We start from the raw sequence: 16,158 nt of genomic DNA on the forward strand, positions 1-16,158 counted from the left end.
AGGGTGGGTAAAAAGGCTTTCTTGGACTCTTTCAATTCTTGCTGAAAAGAAGGTTATTAAATTTGCCTATTTGTGAGGCTGCTCTTTTTGGCAAGTTTTCATATATTTTCACTAACGTCTTTAATAAAACATACATGAAGCTCAATTTTTGGACAAAAGTTATGAGTGAAATATATTACCATTATTATCATTACTAAAGGAAAAAGACAATAAATTCAGATGAACATAGAAAGGTTAAAAGTTCTGTTTTATAGCATAGAATTTTTTTTTAATTGGAAGAAGAAAGACTAAAAGACACTCTGTCAAATATATATATATATATATTTTAATATTTTGTTCAGATAGAGTGGGAGGAAGAGAGAGAGAGAGAGAGAAACACTGATGTGAAAGGGACTTATCGAGTGGTTGCCACCCACACGACCCAACCAGGGCCGGGGACAAACCGCAACCGAGGTACGTGCCCTTAGTGGGAACCGAACCTTGGTCTCTCCAGACCACAGGCCGACACTCTAATCATTGAGCCAAACTGGCCAGGGCATGTCAAATTTTTTTAATGTTTCTCAGTTAGCTTGGCAATTATCCTGATTTCTGGGAAAGCTTTGAGTCACCTGACTTACCATGTAAGCCAGTTTAAGCCTGCTTCATCCCAACTGATGCCAAAGGCCGTCAGTCACTCACCTCCCTGTATTACCTCACCTGCCACCTGCTCGTTCCTGCCTGAGAAAGATGCTACTGTGACCTCCAATCAGGTTCAACTTTCCAAAACATTGTCAGAATTTCCACTTAAAAAGTGTTTCCAGAAGAATAATTAAAAGGAGCAAAGTCTTCATTGCATCACTTATCAGCTAGACCATCAATTTGAAAAACTGGAGATGTTATTTATCTTTACATCTCTGGGACTTAGGTCAAATGAGATTAGTCCTCCTCACACTGTCTCCATGATGAGGGCTACTTGCCTCTGGTATACCTCTGGTATATGTAGGTCCCTCTCAGCTGTCTATCTCCTCTCCATCCATCCATCCATCCATCCATCCATCCATCCATCCATCACACAAATCAACAGACATTTATTGAGCATCTGCTACTAGCAGGCTTAAAGAGATGAATACATCAGTTTTGTCCTCGAGAAGATCCCACTCTGTATGGGAGAATTATAATCTAATACTTCTATTTCAGTTTTCTATAGATAGATCAGAAGAGCAGTTAGTGTTTGTCCAGGATTCAGGAAAACCTTTTTTTCAGTACTAAAAATAATGTATTTATCTGATTTGAAGACTCACATTTCAGCATTTCTGAAATTAGTATACCACTTACATTGATTTTTTTACTTTCTATTTTAAAAAAACTTATTTTCAATTATAGTTGACATTCAATATTTTATTAATTTCAGGTAAACAACATAATGATTACACACATATACTTTAAGAAATGATCACCTCGATGTCTAGTACCCATCTGACCCCATGCACAGTTATTACAATATTACTAACTATATTCCCTATGCTGTACTTTGCATCCCAATAACTATATTTTTTTTGAAGAGTAAAAAAATCTAAACATCAATGCTTTTATTAAAAAAAAACATCATTTTGAGCAGACTTATCTTGTAAATTGGGAGTCAAAGTACAGGAACTTATGGCTGGCTGTAAAGGGCACTACATTGAATGATGGTTGCTAACCATAGGAAGCATCTGCATCAATGTGGAGGCCAAGTCGAGAAGAAAAGGAGTGGGCTTACCCTGAGATCCAGCTGAATGTGAGATTGATGGATGTGCTTCTTGCTTTGGAGAAGGGCACTCATTCTATCATTTTTTTTTTCTTAGTAGAAATATCTGTTCCATTCATCAATTTCACAAATGAACACCAGAGACACACTTGAAAATACATCCATCTCTCCCTGGACTCTGCAAAGATACTTCCCCTGGCAGCTGAAAAGTCAGCAATTGTACATTGGTGACATGGGCACCATGAGTAACAGTATCAGAAGCAAAGCCTATCCTGCCATGCACATCTGCGAGCGTTGGTGGGAAAGGACTTCTCCCTTCACTCATCAGTTGACAGCCCGGGGTTTCTATAGTACTCTGCTCTCTGGGCAAACCGGGCATGCAATCATTTGAATGCATCAGGGTGATGGAGTCAGCAGATAGATGAAAAGTTTTGGGTATTTTTTTCTATCAGAGAAAACATCAGAAAAAACTATAAGGTAATATCCATCTATTTGGAACAGCAGTGCATTTTTTCTTTTTCTTTCTTTTTTTTAATCTTTATTGTTGAATGTATTACAGATGTTCCTCATTTTCCCCCCATTGACCCCCTCCTCCCCACTCCCGCCTGACTCTTGCCTTTCCCCACACTGTTGTCTGTGTCCATTGGTTATGCATACAAGTTCTTTGGTTTATTTCTTTCCACCCCACGCCCCCTTCCCTTTGAGGTTTGTCAGTCTAGCAACCAATTTGTACTTCTTAATCCCTTCACCTTTTCCATCCACTCCCCCAACCCCGCTCCCATCTGGCAACCAATAAAATGTTCTCTGTATCTATGAGAATGTTTCTGTTTTGCTTGTTCATTTTGTTTGTAGATTCAATTGTTGATAGATATGTATTCACTGCCATTTTGTTTATTTATATTTTTACTATTTTCTTCAAGAAGACCCTTCAACATTTCATATAATAATGGTTTGGTGGTGATGAACTCCTTTAGCTTTTCCTTATCTGGGAAACTCTTTATATGGCCATCAATTCTAAATGACAGCTTTGCAAGACAGAGTAATCTTGTTTGTAGGTTTTTGCTTTTTATCACTCTGAATATTTCTTGCCACTCTCTTCTGGCCTGCAAAGTTTCTTTTGAGAAATCAGCTGACAGTCTTATGGGAACTCTCTTGTAGGTAACTAGCTGCCTTTCTCTTGCTGCTTTTAAGATTCTCTCTTTGTCTTGAACCTTTTGCATTTTGAGGATGATGTGTCTTGGTGTGGGCCTCTTGGGGTTCATCTTGTTTGGGACTCTCTGTGCTTCCTGGACTTGTATGTCTGTTTCCTTCACCAAGTTAGGGAAGTTTTCTGCCATTATTATTTCAAATAGGTTTTCAATTTCTTGCTCTCTCTCTTCTCCTTCTGGCACCCCCAAAATGCGAATGTTGGCACGCTTGAAGTTGTCCCAGAGGTTCCTTACACTATCCTCATTTTTTTGGATTCTTTTTTCTTTTTGCTCTTCTGATTGGGTGTTTTTCACTTACATTACAAATCACTTACATTACAAATCAATAGTTTGCTTCCTGGCTTTACCTACTCTATTGAATCTGGGTAAATTATTCTTTATTTCAGTTAGTGCCTCCTTCATTTCTGACTGGTCCTTTTTTATGCTCTTGAGGCCCTCATTAAGTTTTCTGAGGTTCTCACTAAGTTCATTGAGCATCCTTATTAGTAGTGTTTTGAACTCAGCATCTGTTAGGTTGCTTATCTCCATTTCACTTAGTTCTTTTCCTGGGGTTTTGTTTTGTTCTTTCATTTGGGACCTGCTTCTTTGTCTCCTCATTTTGGCTGCCTCCCTGTGTTTGTTTCAGTGTATTACTTAACGAGAGGGATGGGGCTAGCTGAGACCAGATGCTGCTTGTTTGAAAGGATTTAGGAAAATATGAAGCTGGATCCAAGACAGGCCAATCCTATGGTGAAGCAAGTGGCAACAGCTTGGGTGGGCCTGAAAGGTGGGTGGGGCGGGGCCTCAGGGAATCACCAGGGTGGGGCTACCAGTGTGAGCCAGGTTGCTGGAGTCCCAGATATGGTGACTGTCTGCAGCCCCAGGGAAGGGCTCATCAAAGGAACAAAGGCCTCTGAAAGCACCTTTGTCCCAGAGAAAGCCCCCTCTCCAGCCCTTAATCCAGTGCCAAACAGCTCAGTTCTTCCCTGTATGTCTCTGGCGCCCCTCCAGCTGCCTCCCCTCCAAGCTTAGAAGGAGTGAGTCCGATAAGTTAAGTGGAGCTGCCGGGGGCTCCAGCAACCTCAGCCTCCCTCACTTCAGTTTCCGCTGGTTGTTTTAGCCAGAAGTTATGGATATTCTCTTCCTGGCACTGAGACCCTGAGTGGGATGCCTGGTGTGGGACGGGGACCCCTTAGTCCTCACGGAGGACCTTACCAGCCGAGGTCTCCTCCTAATATTTATCCACCAAACGTGGGTGTGGGACCAGCCCGACCCCTCCGCCCCTCCTACCAGTCTCGATGGGGCTGCTTCTTTAATTTTGTAGTTGTAGGACTTCCATTCATCTTGATTTCAGGGGGCTTTGAATGATGGTTGTTCTTTAGTTTAGTTGTCACTTTGATGTGGTTGTGGGAGGAGGCAATACCGCATTTACCTATGCTGCCATCCTGACACATCCAATTGCTGTGTCTCTCTCATGCAGTGCTTTTTTTCAATGGAGATCATTTCAGTCATTCATTCATGGTTGCTTTTCATTAAATTAATTATTGAATACCAACAAGCTCAGAGTCAGATATGGTGCTAGATGCTGTGACTTCAACAACTTGAGAAAGTTCCTTTTCACAAGTTTCCATTCATTCATTCATTTTTTTTCATGTATTATTTATATATATTATTTGAATGTCTACGATGTGCCATATACTACACTAGGTTCTGAGGATATGATTGTAAGTAAAACCAGACATGGCTAGTTATCTCATTATTTTGGAGTTTTTTTCTTTTAATAATTGTTTGAGAATACTAATAAAATCAACTGGGTTCTCTGTGGCTTGGGGGTGGTGGAGCAGAACAACCTATTCTTTTCGAACTAAGGAATCAGAGAGAGAAAGAAGGGAGACGCTTGACTACAGGGAGGGGAGAGAAATCAGAGTTAGTCTTTGCCATGCAAATGAAGGTTGGTAAATAAAGTTATTAATCAGACATGTATTTGCCATGCCAGCATATTATGCTGAAACATGTATTAGATTCAATGCAAAATGAATTAGAAGGTGTAGTTACAGATTTAAGACTGATGAAAGATATTACAGAAGTAATAATAAATATTTTACCCTTTATGCCAGTATATTGTTTTCAGGACACTCATTTTCACATTGAACGAGTGTAAAAAAGACCAAAGGGTAGCAGAATAGAGACAGCTGAGTTTTCTGACATGGAAACCTCCTCTCGCAGATTGTCTTATTTCTTGACATTTGGCCTCCCTAACCCTCTGGGCAAGAGGTTAGCACTTAGGTTTCCTTTATTATTATATCATGTTAGTAGAGGTTAGGGATTTTAAAAAACAATTATGATTATGATTGTGGTTATCATTTTGTTGTTGTTGTTGTTGACATTATCACAGATATCGCCCATTTTACCTCCTTTGCCCCCTCCGCCCAGCCCCCGCCCCACCCCATGTCTGCTAAGTTTTATTTTGTTTTGTTATTCCTCACCCAAGGATACTTTTCCATTGATTTTAGAAACAGTGGAAGGGAGGAAGGGAGAGAGAGAAACATCAACATGAGAGAGACACATAGATTGGCTGCCAACCAGGGCTGAGGATCGAACCTGCAACCCAGGTACGTGCCCTTGACTGGGAATTGAGACTGAGACCCTTCAGTCCATGGGCTGACACTCTAACTGCTGAGTCTTCTTAGGATGGTCTTCTAGGTTTTAAATAGAGGCCACACCTAGAAATTGACCCAGGAAAATAAAAACAAAAAAAACTATGGCTAATTTTCATGGTTGTTTCTGATTTTTTTTTTTCTCATAAGAAATGCTGGAAAGTGTGGTGTCAGGTGACTGAAATGAAAATCTTACACGGGACTGAAAGTGGAAAATTCTAAATAGGAGAAGTGAGTCCAAGTGTGTTCCTTCCTATCCCCCAAACATTACACACAGCACTGGCCTGTCACACTAGCTAATTCTTTCTTTCCTTCCTTTTCTTTTTTGCAAGTTTAATCAATCATCATGGTTTATTTAACGAGGTTGTTTCTACATCAGATTATGGTTTAAAAGCAGTGTGACATTACGAGAATGATATGCAATCAATAAGACTCTTAAATCCTTCTTTCATGGACTTCCCTTATCTTTCAGCTTAGCCATAAAGGGCATTTTTAGATTTATCGAAACATATTCTTTACAATTGCCTTAACAGAAAATTAGCATATAAATCTCTCTGAGCATTTAGTAAATGAATCACAAGCCAATAAGTTCAGTTGTGCATCTGTGAAATGTAATACAAGTTTTTGAAACCTTCAGACTAGGTAAGCTGCCGTGTTTCCCACGTGTCTTCGACTGCCTTAAGAGAGTATTTGGTTTCCTTCTTACTTCGACCTGCAAACTCATAACCTCTGTTTATTTGACTAGCTGCCCAACTAGCATATTTCAAGTTGTCCTTTTTTGTTTTTTTGCACTTACTTTGGGATTAGAAGCAGTGTGATGTGCCAACATGTAAAGTCCAAATAAAGCTTTCATAGTTCTATTGTTCAATTTCAATGCCTGTGTAAAATATTTTCTTGAAAATTCAAGGTTTTCAAGTCCACCTTGGGTATATTTAACATCAGCATACTGCTGACAGTATAAGTGGTTTCTGGAGTAGTCATCACACACTCCTCTAATAAAAAGGCTGCTTTAGAATAGTCCTGCGCATCGATACAAAGTTCTGCAAGTTCATGCCAGACTTCTTGGTCTCCAACAAATTGGTCCAGATATTCATTCAGTTCCCGAATGACCTCTACACTTTTATCCTGGTCTTTTCGATTGGTGATCTTATACTTTCTTGCAGCAGTGTTAGTTGGATTTTCATGTAGAATTTGATCATATAGATGTATTACATCATCATATCCTTCCATGGCTTTGAATCTCTTGCTAGTTAGTCTCTGGACTCTGTGACTGCCCGGGAACTATCTTCTTAATTCCTGAAGACAAAATAATGTCAAGTCATCCCTACAATTGTCTAGGGCTGCAATCATCACCTGTTCATATATGATCCCAATATCATCTCCAAGCTTGGAAGCATATTCATTAATTTCTCTCCAACTTCTACAATTTGCTCACTATTTCTTGAGTTTTCATCTCTTCATTTTTCTCATTTTATCTCATGATCAAGTGATGGTAAAGCTCTGAGACTTTTGCCATCTTCTCAGTCACATGCTAATTATTTCTACCTGGAATAAACTTCTCTTTAGACCTCTAGCCAAATGAAACATTTCTCAACTCTTCCCTCCTTCATGGCTTTTCCAACCACAGTGATTTGCCTCTGAACTCATGAGATGTGTCTCTATCATCCATTATACCTGTTTAACCATATGCTGCTTTGTGATTCTTTTATTTTTATTTACTTTTTTATCCTCACCGGAGGACATTTTTTTCCATTTTTTGTTCAGATAGAGTGGGAGGGAGGAAGGGAGGGAGAGAGAGAGAGAGAGAGTGAGAGAGAGAGAAACATCGATGTGAAAGGGACACATTGAGTGGCTGCCACCCACACGACCAACCAGGGCTGGGGACAAACTGCAATCAAGGTACGCACCCTTAGCCGGAACCAAACCCGGATCTCTCTGGACCACAGGCCGGCGCTCTAACTGCTGAGCCAAACCGGCCAGGGCTGCTTTGTGATTCTTTTAGATCACTCATTTGTTGTTACTGTTAAAGTGTGCAGACTAGGCCCAAGATACAGTGATTTATACTAAGCCCCATATAACTTAAACTGGAACTTAGTTAAATTTCTGCCTGGCTCTCCCAGAAAAGGAAGACCTACCCCAACCAACCAGCGCTTGCCTGCTCAGCACAAATTACCTGACCAAGACATCTCTTGCTCCACACAAGGAAAGTAAACTTGCTTTAACCCATCAGCAAATGCCCTGCATAACTTCCATGTTCCTACTCACTTTGGTCTATAAAATTCTCTCTTTGTACAACTCTGAATTTCTTTTCTATTTTCTAGACTGGATGCTTGTGTGTGTGTGTGTGTGTGTGTGTGTGTGTGTGTGTGTGGTACGTGCCCCTAGTGGGAACCGAACCCAGGACTCTCTGGTCTGCAGGCCGACGCTCAACCACTGAGCCAAACTGGCCAGGGCTAGACTGGATGCTTCTTAATTCAGGGATCACTGAATAACACCAACCAGATCTTTTTAAATTTTATGATTGTTAGACATTTCTTTTAACATTATTTAGTTCTCCCAGGTGTACATATCTCATATTTTCCCTACCTTATTCATAAAGTTTTAGGGATCAGGGATGCCTCTTGCACATACTTCTCTATCCATCATGTGGACTAGGCAGGGAATCAACACCGGAACCACTCCACGGCCTTAGGTGCTTGGACCTACTCTCATAGCTGGAGCAGCCAGCTTGCAGATCCCGCCGGGCCCAAACAGCCTCTGTCCTAGTTTGGCTTCTGTTTTGAATAATTTTTGGATTTTCACAAATATATGTTGAATAGTTAAATTAATGATTGAGTGAATTGTGTTCCAACTGGCAGTCTTATTCTGGCTCCAAAGATAGGGAATATTTTGGGATGAGATACTTGAGATGAGAAAAATCTTTAGGGAATCTTTGGTCCAAAGGCTTGAGAGAGACCCATCGGGTAATTTTTCCAACCTCTTGTGAAATATGCAAAATGTTGTAACTTAGCCTTTGCTCCAAATAATGCCTTTTCCGAATTCTGTAGAACACAGAAGAGTATTGTCTTCTAGCTCCTCTGGCCCCTCCCTCATGTTTGCTCACGTCTTTACTGACAGGAGTACACTCAAATGAATTCGTTTTTTCTCTCTTTCAAGCCTCTACTGCATGACCATTTTATTCCAACTTTATTGTCTATCTTAGAGTCCTTTTTTCTTCTTAAGCTTTAACCTTGTGGTTACTAAAATATTCTAATAATATTATATCCCCAAACTTGGTTGGTACAAGGCAGAAGTAACACAAACACTGCCAAATTAATTGCATCTTTATTTAAAATTTCAGAAGGTTCATGAACCTCTTGATATCTTTTAGAATATGATGAACATCAACTACATGTTGTTTGGGAACAAGAAGTGCTTTGAGGTTTTAAATAAAAGCTGGATACACGGGGGTTTACACTGATCACAAAATTCAGAAGAATTTGATGTTTTAGTTTACTGGGATAAGGCACATTTTTTCTCCTAATAACAATTAAAAAGATGATACAAACATAAACATATGATTAACATATATCAAATACCTGCACATTTTAATTTCTTTACATTTTATCTCTGTTGCAAATTCTCACAAATACCTAAAGAAAAACTACTTTTTATTGATATATAGAAATTAAGTAACTTGCTCAAAGTCACAAAGTCAGTATACTGCAGTCAAGACTCAACTCCAGCATTCTGACTCTGGAACTCATGCTCTAGATTCTGGTAGCAGGAACCATACTTGTCTGGCCAATTGTTAAATTTTCAGAAAGTCTGTAAACCAGCTGATGTCTTATTGCTGGCCTGAAATTGGCCATAGTGGGTGCTGTAGGTGGAATAGTGACTTCCCAAAGTTATCAATGTCCTAATACCTGGAATTTGCTTTACATGGCAAAGGGGACTCTGTAGCTATAACTAAGATTAAGGACCCTGGGAAGAGTATCCAGGTGGGTCAATCTAGTCCCAGGAATCCTTACAAGTGGAGAACCTTCCCCCACTGTAGTCAGAGAACTAGATGTAAAAATAGGAGCACAGTCAGAGATGCAGTGTGAGAAGGAAATTGCTATGGCAGCAACAGAAATCTAAGGAGTTTAGTGGGAGTCTACACCATAGGGATTGGCAAATGGTATACACTGGCTTTTATGGTTTTTTCCTGGAGACACAGCTTATCACCACTACATCACTGCTCTTAACCAGTATATTTTGCAGTATTTTATTAAATAGGTGAAGAAACAGAAACATAGAGAAATTAAGTAATCTATCCAAAAGTTAGAAGAGATTCAATTATCTTTATAAAAAAGTTTGTTGTAATTAATATCCAAGCATGTTTTAAATCTTTGCAATAACCAGGAAGTTAATTTACTTCCTTATTGCTGTACAACATATTTAGGTTAAATGAGTTTAAGTAGAATCCTTCTCTATCATAGCACATCTCTCTAGGGTCCTCTGTGTTTTCTGACTAGACCTTAGTGCATATCACTGTGTCTCTGAGAAATAAGATAGCATCTAAGAATATGTAGGCCATTTAAAGAAAATAGGGAATCAATCAATGAATATTCATTCATCTGTTCATTACTCTATCCCTTAATTTTTGCTTTAAAAAATAATCCAGTTACTTTTTCAATTTATTAAGATTTATTGATGAGCTACTATTCATACGTTCAGTTCTACTTATTTGGTTATTAGTGGAAAAAAAACAGCCCAAAACAACAAAAAAACCCAAACTACCATGATCTCATAGAGCTCAAGTTCTAACGGAACAATACATAAAAATTACCCCAGGCACAAAATATTAATTTGGAGGGTAGGGGCTTTCACATAACTAGATATTTCATTTTGGGAGAGTCCATGGCCAAACATGACAGTATAGTGTTCATCCTTGTAGCCTCTGACCTTTCATTCTGCTCTTTCCTCTTATTCTACTCCTCCCTTCTTTTGTTTCTTCCTCAGTATCTAAAGTGGATCTTCTTTAGAAAGGTATCATTAAAGATCTTGGTATGGATAAAAAAGCTGTGGTACATATACACAGTGGAGTACTATGCAGCTGTAAGAAAGAAAGATCTCTTATCCTTTGAGATGACATGGAGGGACCTGGAGAGTATTATCCTAAGAGAAACAAGCCAAACAGAGAAAGACAAATATCACATGATCTCACTTATTTGTGGAATATAATGAACATAACAGTCTGAGGAATGGGGTAGTCCCAGAGACGTGGAAGTGGGGTACAGACGGACAATCCCCAGAAGAGGGGGTGGTGGGGGAGAGATAAACCACAGAACTTATATGCATGTGTGCATGAACAATGGACATGGACAAACAAAGGTGGGGACAGGGTGGGGAGGGAGTGAGAGGGGGGAATAAGTGGGGGGGGGGAGGAGAAACATCTGTAACAAAAATAAATTAATTAATTTTTAAAAATAAAAATTAATAATAATAAAAAAAAGGTCCTGGTAAATAAAGATAGGTTTCAAATAAAGAGCTATTATTGAAGCCACCACTTCAAGAGTTATGATTCAAGCTATGGGAATTAGCTCAGTTGGTGTGGCTCAATGGATTGAGCAAACTCCCATGGACTGAGAAGTCCTGGTTTCATTTCCTGTCAGGACACACGCCCAGGTTGCAGGTTCGATCCCCAGTAGGGGGCATACAGGAGGCAGCCAATCAATGTTTCTCATATAGATGTTTCTATTACTCCCGTCCTCTTTCTCTAAAAAATCAATAAAAACATACTTAAAGCTATGGGAATAGCATAGGATGGTGGGGCACTCAGAAACTAACAAAGAAAATTCCTGAACCCTGAAGGAAGAGCCCCTGGATAGGAACTGTGCTCATGGGTAGACAGCTCCTGCCAACGCTGCAGCACCCAGGCAGGGAGTAAGGAAAACACCACATCTCACTCCTGTCATCTGTTCTGCTGGTGTCTCCCATCAGTCAGCCCAACCAGAAGCCAACCAGAGCTGGGGTAGTGACGTCTGCCCTGGTCAACACCTGGGTGCAGAGAATGTCAGAGATTGGATCTGGGTAGGAGGCAAATGGAGAGTCATCAGCATAAAAATAATTCAAATTATGATGCAAATGAATAACCTACATTATTTACATATTAATAAAGGGATAGACCTTAAGCTAAAGATATAATCATCTAATAGTAAAATTTAAAGTAACATTAAAAAATATTTTGGGGCTAATGAGATCTACTTTTTGACCCTCAGATCACTATTCATCTCTTCTTTTTTCTTCATTTTTGTATTTATTTATTATTTAATTATTTATGTATTAATTAAATTTATTGGTGTGAAATGGCTAATCAGATTATATGGGGTTTAAGTGTACAATTCTGTGATACATCATTTGTATATTACACTGTGTGCCCACCACCTAAAGTCAAAACTTCTTCTATGGCGCCAACCTCTCCACAGATCTTCTATGTTACCAGAACTCACTGCTGCCTTCGGTCATTCACTAACTTTCAAGTCGTCTCCATTTGCTGGTTTACCAAGTTAATGTGTTTCAGAGGAATTGTCCTAGTGCCAGAGAAAATAATCAGATATAGGAGATGAGGAGGTTAGGATTTCCCAACTAGACTTTATTCTCTAATTCATTACTTATGTAAAATGAAACCCTGTGATTTAAAGAATGGACCTATGAAACACTTTGGGTGACAGGAAATCTTCCAGTCCTGTGGACACTGGGTAGCCTTAGGAAAGTTATCCACTCATGTATTTGGGGGAGAAAAATGAGTTTTTGCATCATGTACACTGTTAACCAGCAGATGTCATGCAAAGTCCTGTGCATGTGTTTTTCTGCTTATTGTTGTCAGTAGACGAACGACAGTACATGAAGTTCAAGAAAATATTCTTGTAACACCAAGAACTATCTCTGTCTTTTTTGAGAAGAAATAGCAAGTTTAATAAAGCATAGCTTATATTTAATATGTTTGAAGGGTAGAGAAATGATCATATATTTAATACACTGGAGAGAAAAGAAGCAATCAGAAAGAAAAGTAACCAAATAGTCTTATGTCTGGACTGTAATTTTAAATTACAATCATTCTAATTATTCTCCACTTATATTCTAGCCCTCATTGTTTAGTAATTGTTCTGTTTCTTAATGTATGGAGGACAGGGAAAATTTAGAATGCCTTTCACTAGCATTGATTTTGTTCCTTTGATCAATGGCTTGGGGTGTTTTAAAAGCTAAATTGTATAGATTTATGACACAGTACTCTAGAGATAAAGAGATGCTATTATTCTTTACCAAATCTTCTTGATAAATACAAAAAGAGTAGCTTTCACACAGAAAAAGACAGTCACACCTTGGTCTAAGCCTGCTTATATCTTACTGGAATATTTTTTTCATTTCATGCTACAACAGTATGGGAATTTTTTTCATATTGAATCCTACTTTGTTCATTCTGAATAAATAAACCTCCCCTCCCCCTTGCAGGATGTTTGGTCCACTGCTTCCCTTTGCTGTGAACTGCATCATTCATAGGCTTTGCATAGGCCACATATTCTATCAATTTATCAGTATCTTTCTCTTCAGATCCCTAACAATTTGGTGGACATCACTGGACTAAATACTGGGTTTTGTGGTACCCTATTGGCCATCTCATAATTATTTGGAAAAAATACAATGCATCACTATAATCTAATAGGTGTGATTATGTTGCTACTCAAGCTAATGTGAACCCACAGTTTATACCCAGTGGGTCAAATAAACCAAATGATTCATACTAATGATTCATACTAATCAGGTAGTGACTGTTAGTGGCAAAAGTTTAGGATGATAAGTTACTTTTTTTTACTTACATTAGCCAGAACTTCAGAGATACCATTTATGAGTCAGGATTCTTTAGAGAAACAGAACCAATAGGAAGTATATATAGCGAGATTTATTACAAGCATCGGATCATGCATTTATGGAGGCTGACATACACCAATGTCTGCCTTCAGCAAGCTGGCGACCAGGAGAGTGATGGACACTTCCAGTCCCAGTACGGGGGACTGACAACCAGGAGAGAATGGTGTAGACTTAGCCCAGTGGCCTTCAGGCTTGGGACTCAGGAAAAGGAGGTATTTCAGTTCCAGTCTGAAGGCAGGAAAAACCAATGCCCTAGCTAGAAGGCATTCAGGCAGGAGGAATTAGCTCTTATTCAAGGGGCATAGCTTTTTTGTTCTAGTCAGGTCTTTGACTGCTCCTATCCATCAACACCTGCTTCACCAATTCCACATCAAGTCTTCTCTGTTGGAAGACTCGGTGCAGTCTGTGTTTCCTGACTGATGCTATCTGCAGCGAGTTACTGAATGTCCACGTGAAGAGCTGTCCACCGAGTGAAAGAGCAGGTGCAAAGCCCACAAAGCAGAAACAAGCCTGGAACATTTGAGCAACAGCAAGGAACCAAAAGGAAATGAGAAGTATTTATAGATATCAAAACAGGCCCGAGCATGCACGGCCTTATAATTTACAGAAAAAACAAACAAACCAACAGCTTTGGCTTTTCTTTTGAGTGCTGTGGGAAGCCACTAAATCCACCTTTCTTTAAGGAGAGGCGTGATCTGATGAGAATTTTGTTTGAAAAGTATCACTGTAGCTGCTATACTTGGAATATATTTAGCGGGACAAAAACAAAACCCAGAGATATTAGTTATGAGACAACTGTACGCGTTAAAACAAGAGATGATGGTGATTTCTTCAGGGTAGTAACAACGGTGGTAATAATAACTAGTGAGACTGTGAATATACTTTGATGGTAGAATTAACCAGATTTGCCGTAAATTGGATGAAGGAAGAAGAAAGGCATCAAGAATGACTTCAGCCCTGGCCGGTTTGGCTCAGCGGTTAGAGCGTCGGCCTGCGGTCCCGAGAGACCCGGGTTCAGTTCCCGCTGAGGGCACGTACCTCGGTTGCAGTTTGTCCCTGTCCCTGGTTGGGTCGTGCGGGTGGCAGCCACTCGATGTGTCCCTTTCATGTCGATGTTTCTCTCTCTCTCTCCCTCCCACTCTATCTGAACAACAACAACAAAAAAAATGTCCTCGGGTGAGGATAAAAAAAAAAAAAAAAAAGAATGACTTCAAGGTTTTGGCCTGTGCAACTGGAGTAATGAAGCGACTGCTAACAGACGTGGAGCTGTTATTTTTGGGGGGTGTGGGGTAGACAGCAGGAGCCATGTTTTTAGCAGGTTAAGTTTCAGATGTTTACTACACAATGGAGGTGTTAAGCAGACAGAGTATATGTGGGTCTGAAGGTCAAGGCAGAGGTCTGAGATAGAGATATAAATGTGAGAAACCTTAGAATAGAGGTGATATATAAAAGCCATGTGACTGGATAAAATAATCTACAGAGTATAGCTGGAACAGAGAAGAGGCATAATACTGAACATTTAGAGACGGTAGGAATGAGAAGGAACCAACAAAATAAACTGATGAATAAACTAGAAACAGAGGCATGGAAACATGGAACAGACTGATGAACCTCAGAGCGAAGGGGAGTGGGGAGAGGTCAGCCAAGGGATTTACGTGCAAATGTGCATTACCTATGGACACAGACAGTAGGGGGGTGAAGACCTGAGACGGGATGGAAACTGGGAAGAGGAGGGCAATGGAGAGGGAGTGGGGACACCTGTAATGCTCTCAAAAATAAAGATTTAATAATAATAAAAAAATGATTGAGAACCCAGAAGAGTAGCAGGGGTACTCGGAGAATGGCATCCTGCAAGCCAATGATGAAAAGGTTTCCAGGAGGACGTAGCATGAACTGGGGCAGTGGCTGCTGATAGGTCAACTGAGATAAAGACAGAACAAAGTGGTTTTAGCAACAAGAAGTTCATTGATGACCATGATAAAGAGTAATTTCTGTAGAGGGGTGCAGTTGGAAGTCTATTCAGAGTGAGATTAAGAGAGATGTAGATAGCCCGGCCAGTGTGACTCAGTGGTTGGGCGTCTACCCATGCACCAAGAGGTCGCCAGTTCAATTCCTGGTCAGGGCACATGCCAAGGTTGTAGGCCCAATCCCCAGTGGGGGGCATGTAGGAGGCAGCCAATCGATGTTCTCTCTCATTGATGTTTCTATTTCTCTCTCTACCTCTCCCTTCCTCTCTCTATAACATCAATAAAAAAAAAATTAAAAAATAAAAGAGAGAAGTAGATAAATTGCAGTCAGAGAGTACAGACAACCTTCTTAAGTCATTGTCTTTTTTTTTTTTTTTTTGCATTTATCTTCAGATACAGTGGGAGGGACAGAGGGAGGAAGAGAGAGAGAGAAACATTGATGTGAGGGAGACACATTGAGTGGTTGTCACTCACACGACTCCAATCGGGGCCGGGGACAAACTGCAACCAAGGTATATGCCCCTAGCAGGAACCAAACCCAGGACTCTCTTGTCCGTGGGCCAACAATCTAACCACTGAGCAAAATTGGCCAGGGCTCAAGTCATGGTCGGCCTGCCTTCCTTCCTTCCTTCCTTCCTTCCTTCCTTCCTTCCTTCCTTCCTTCCTCCCTCCCTCCCTCCCTCCCTCCCTTATTTTGTAATGTAAATGAAATGAGAGAAATAGGATAG

The 16,158-nt window shown here is 40.0% G+C and overlaps 1 pseudogene; it reads right to left on the minus strand.

Annotated features, from left to right (window-relative positions):
- Window positions 1-6,208: 6,208 nt before the first annotated feature.
- On the minus strand, window positions 6,209-7,086 carry LOC118617876 (annotated as a pseudogene).
- Between the last annotated feature and the right edge of the window lie 9,072 nt (window positions 7,087-16,158).

This window comes from Molossus molossus, unplaced genomic scaffold (genome assembly GCF_014108415.1).
Source record: "Molossus molossus isolate mMolMol1 unplaced genomic scaffold, mMolMol1.p scaffold_m16_p_1, whole genome shotgun sequence".
Classification (NCBI taxonomy): domain Eukaryota; kingdom Metazoa; phylum Chordata; class Mammalia; order Chiroptera; family Molossidae; genus Molossus; species Molossus molossus.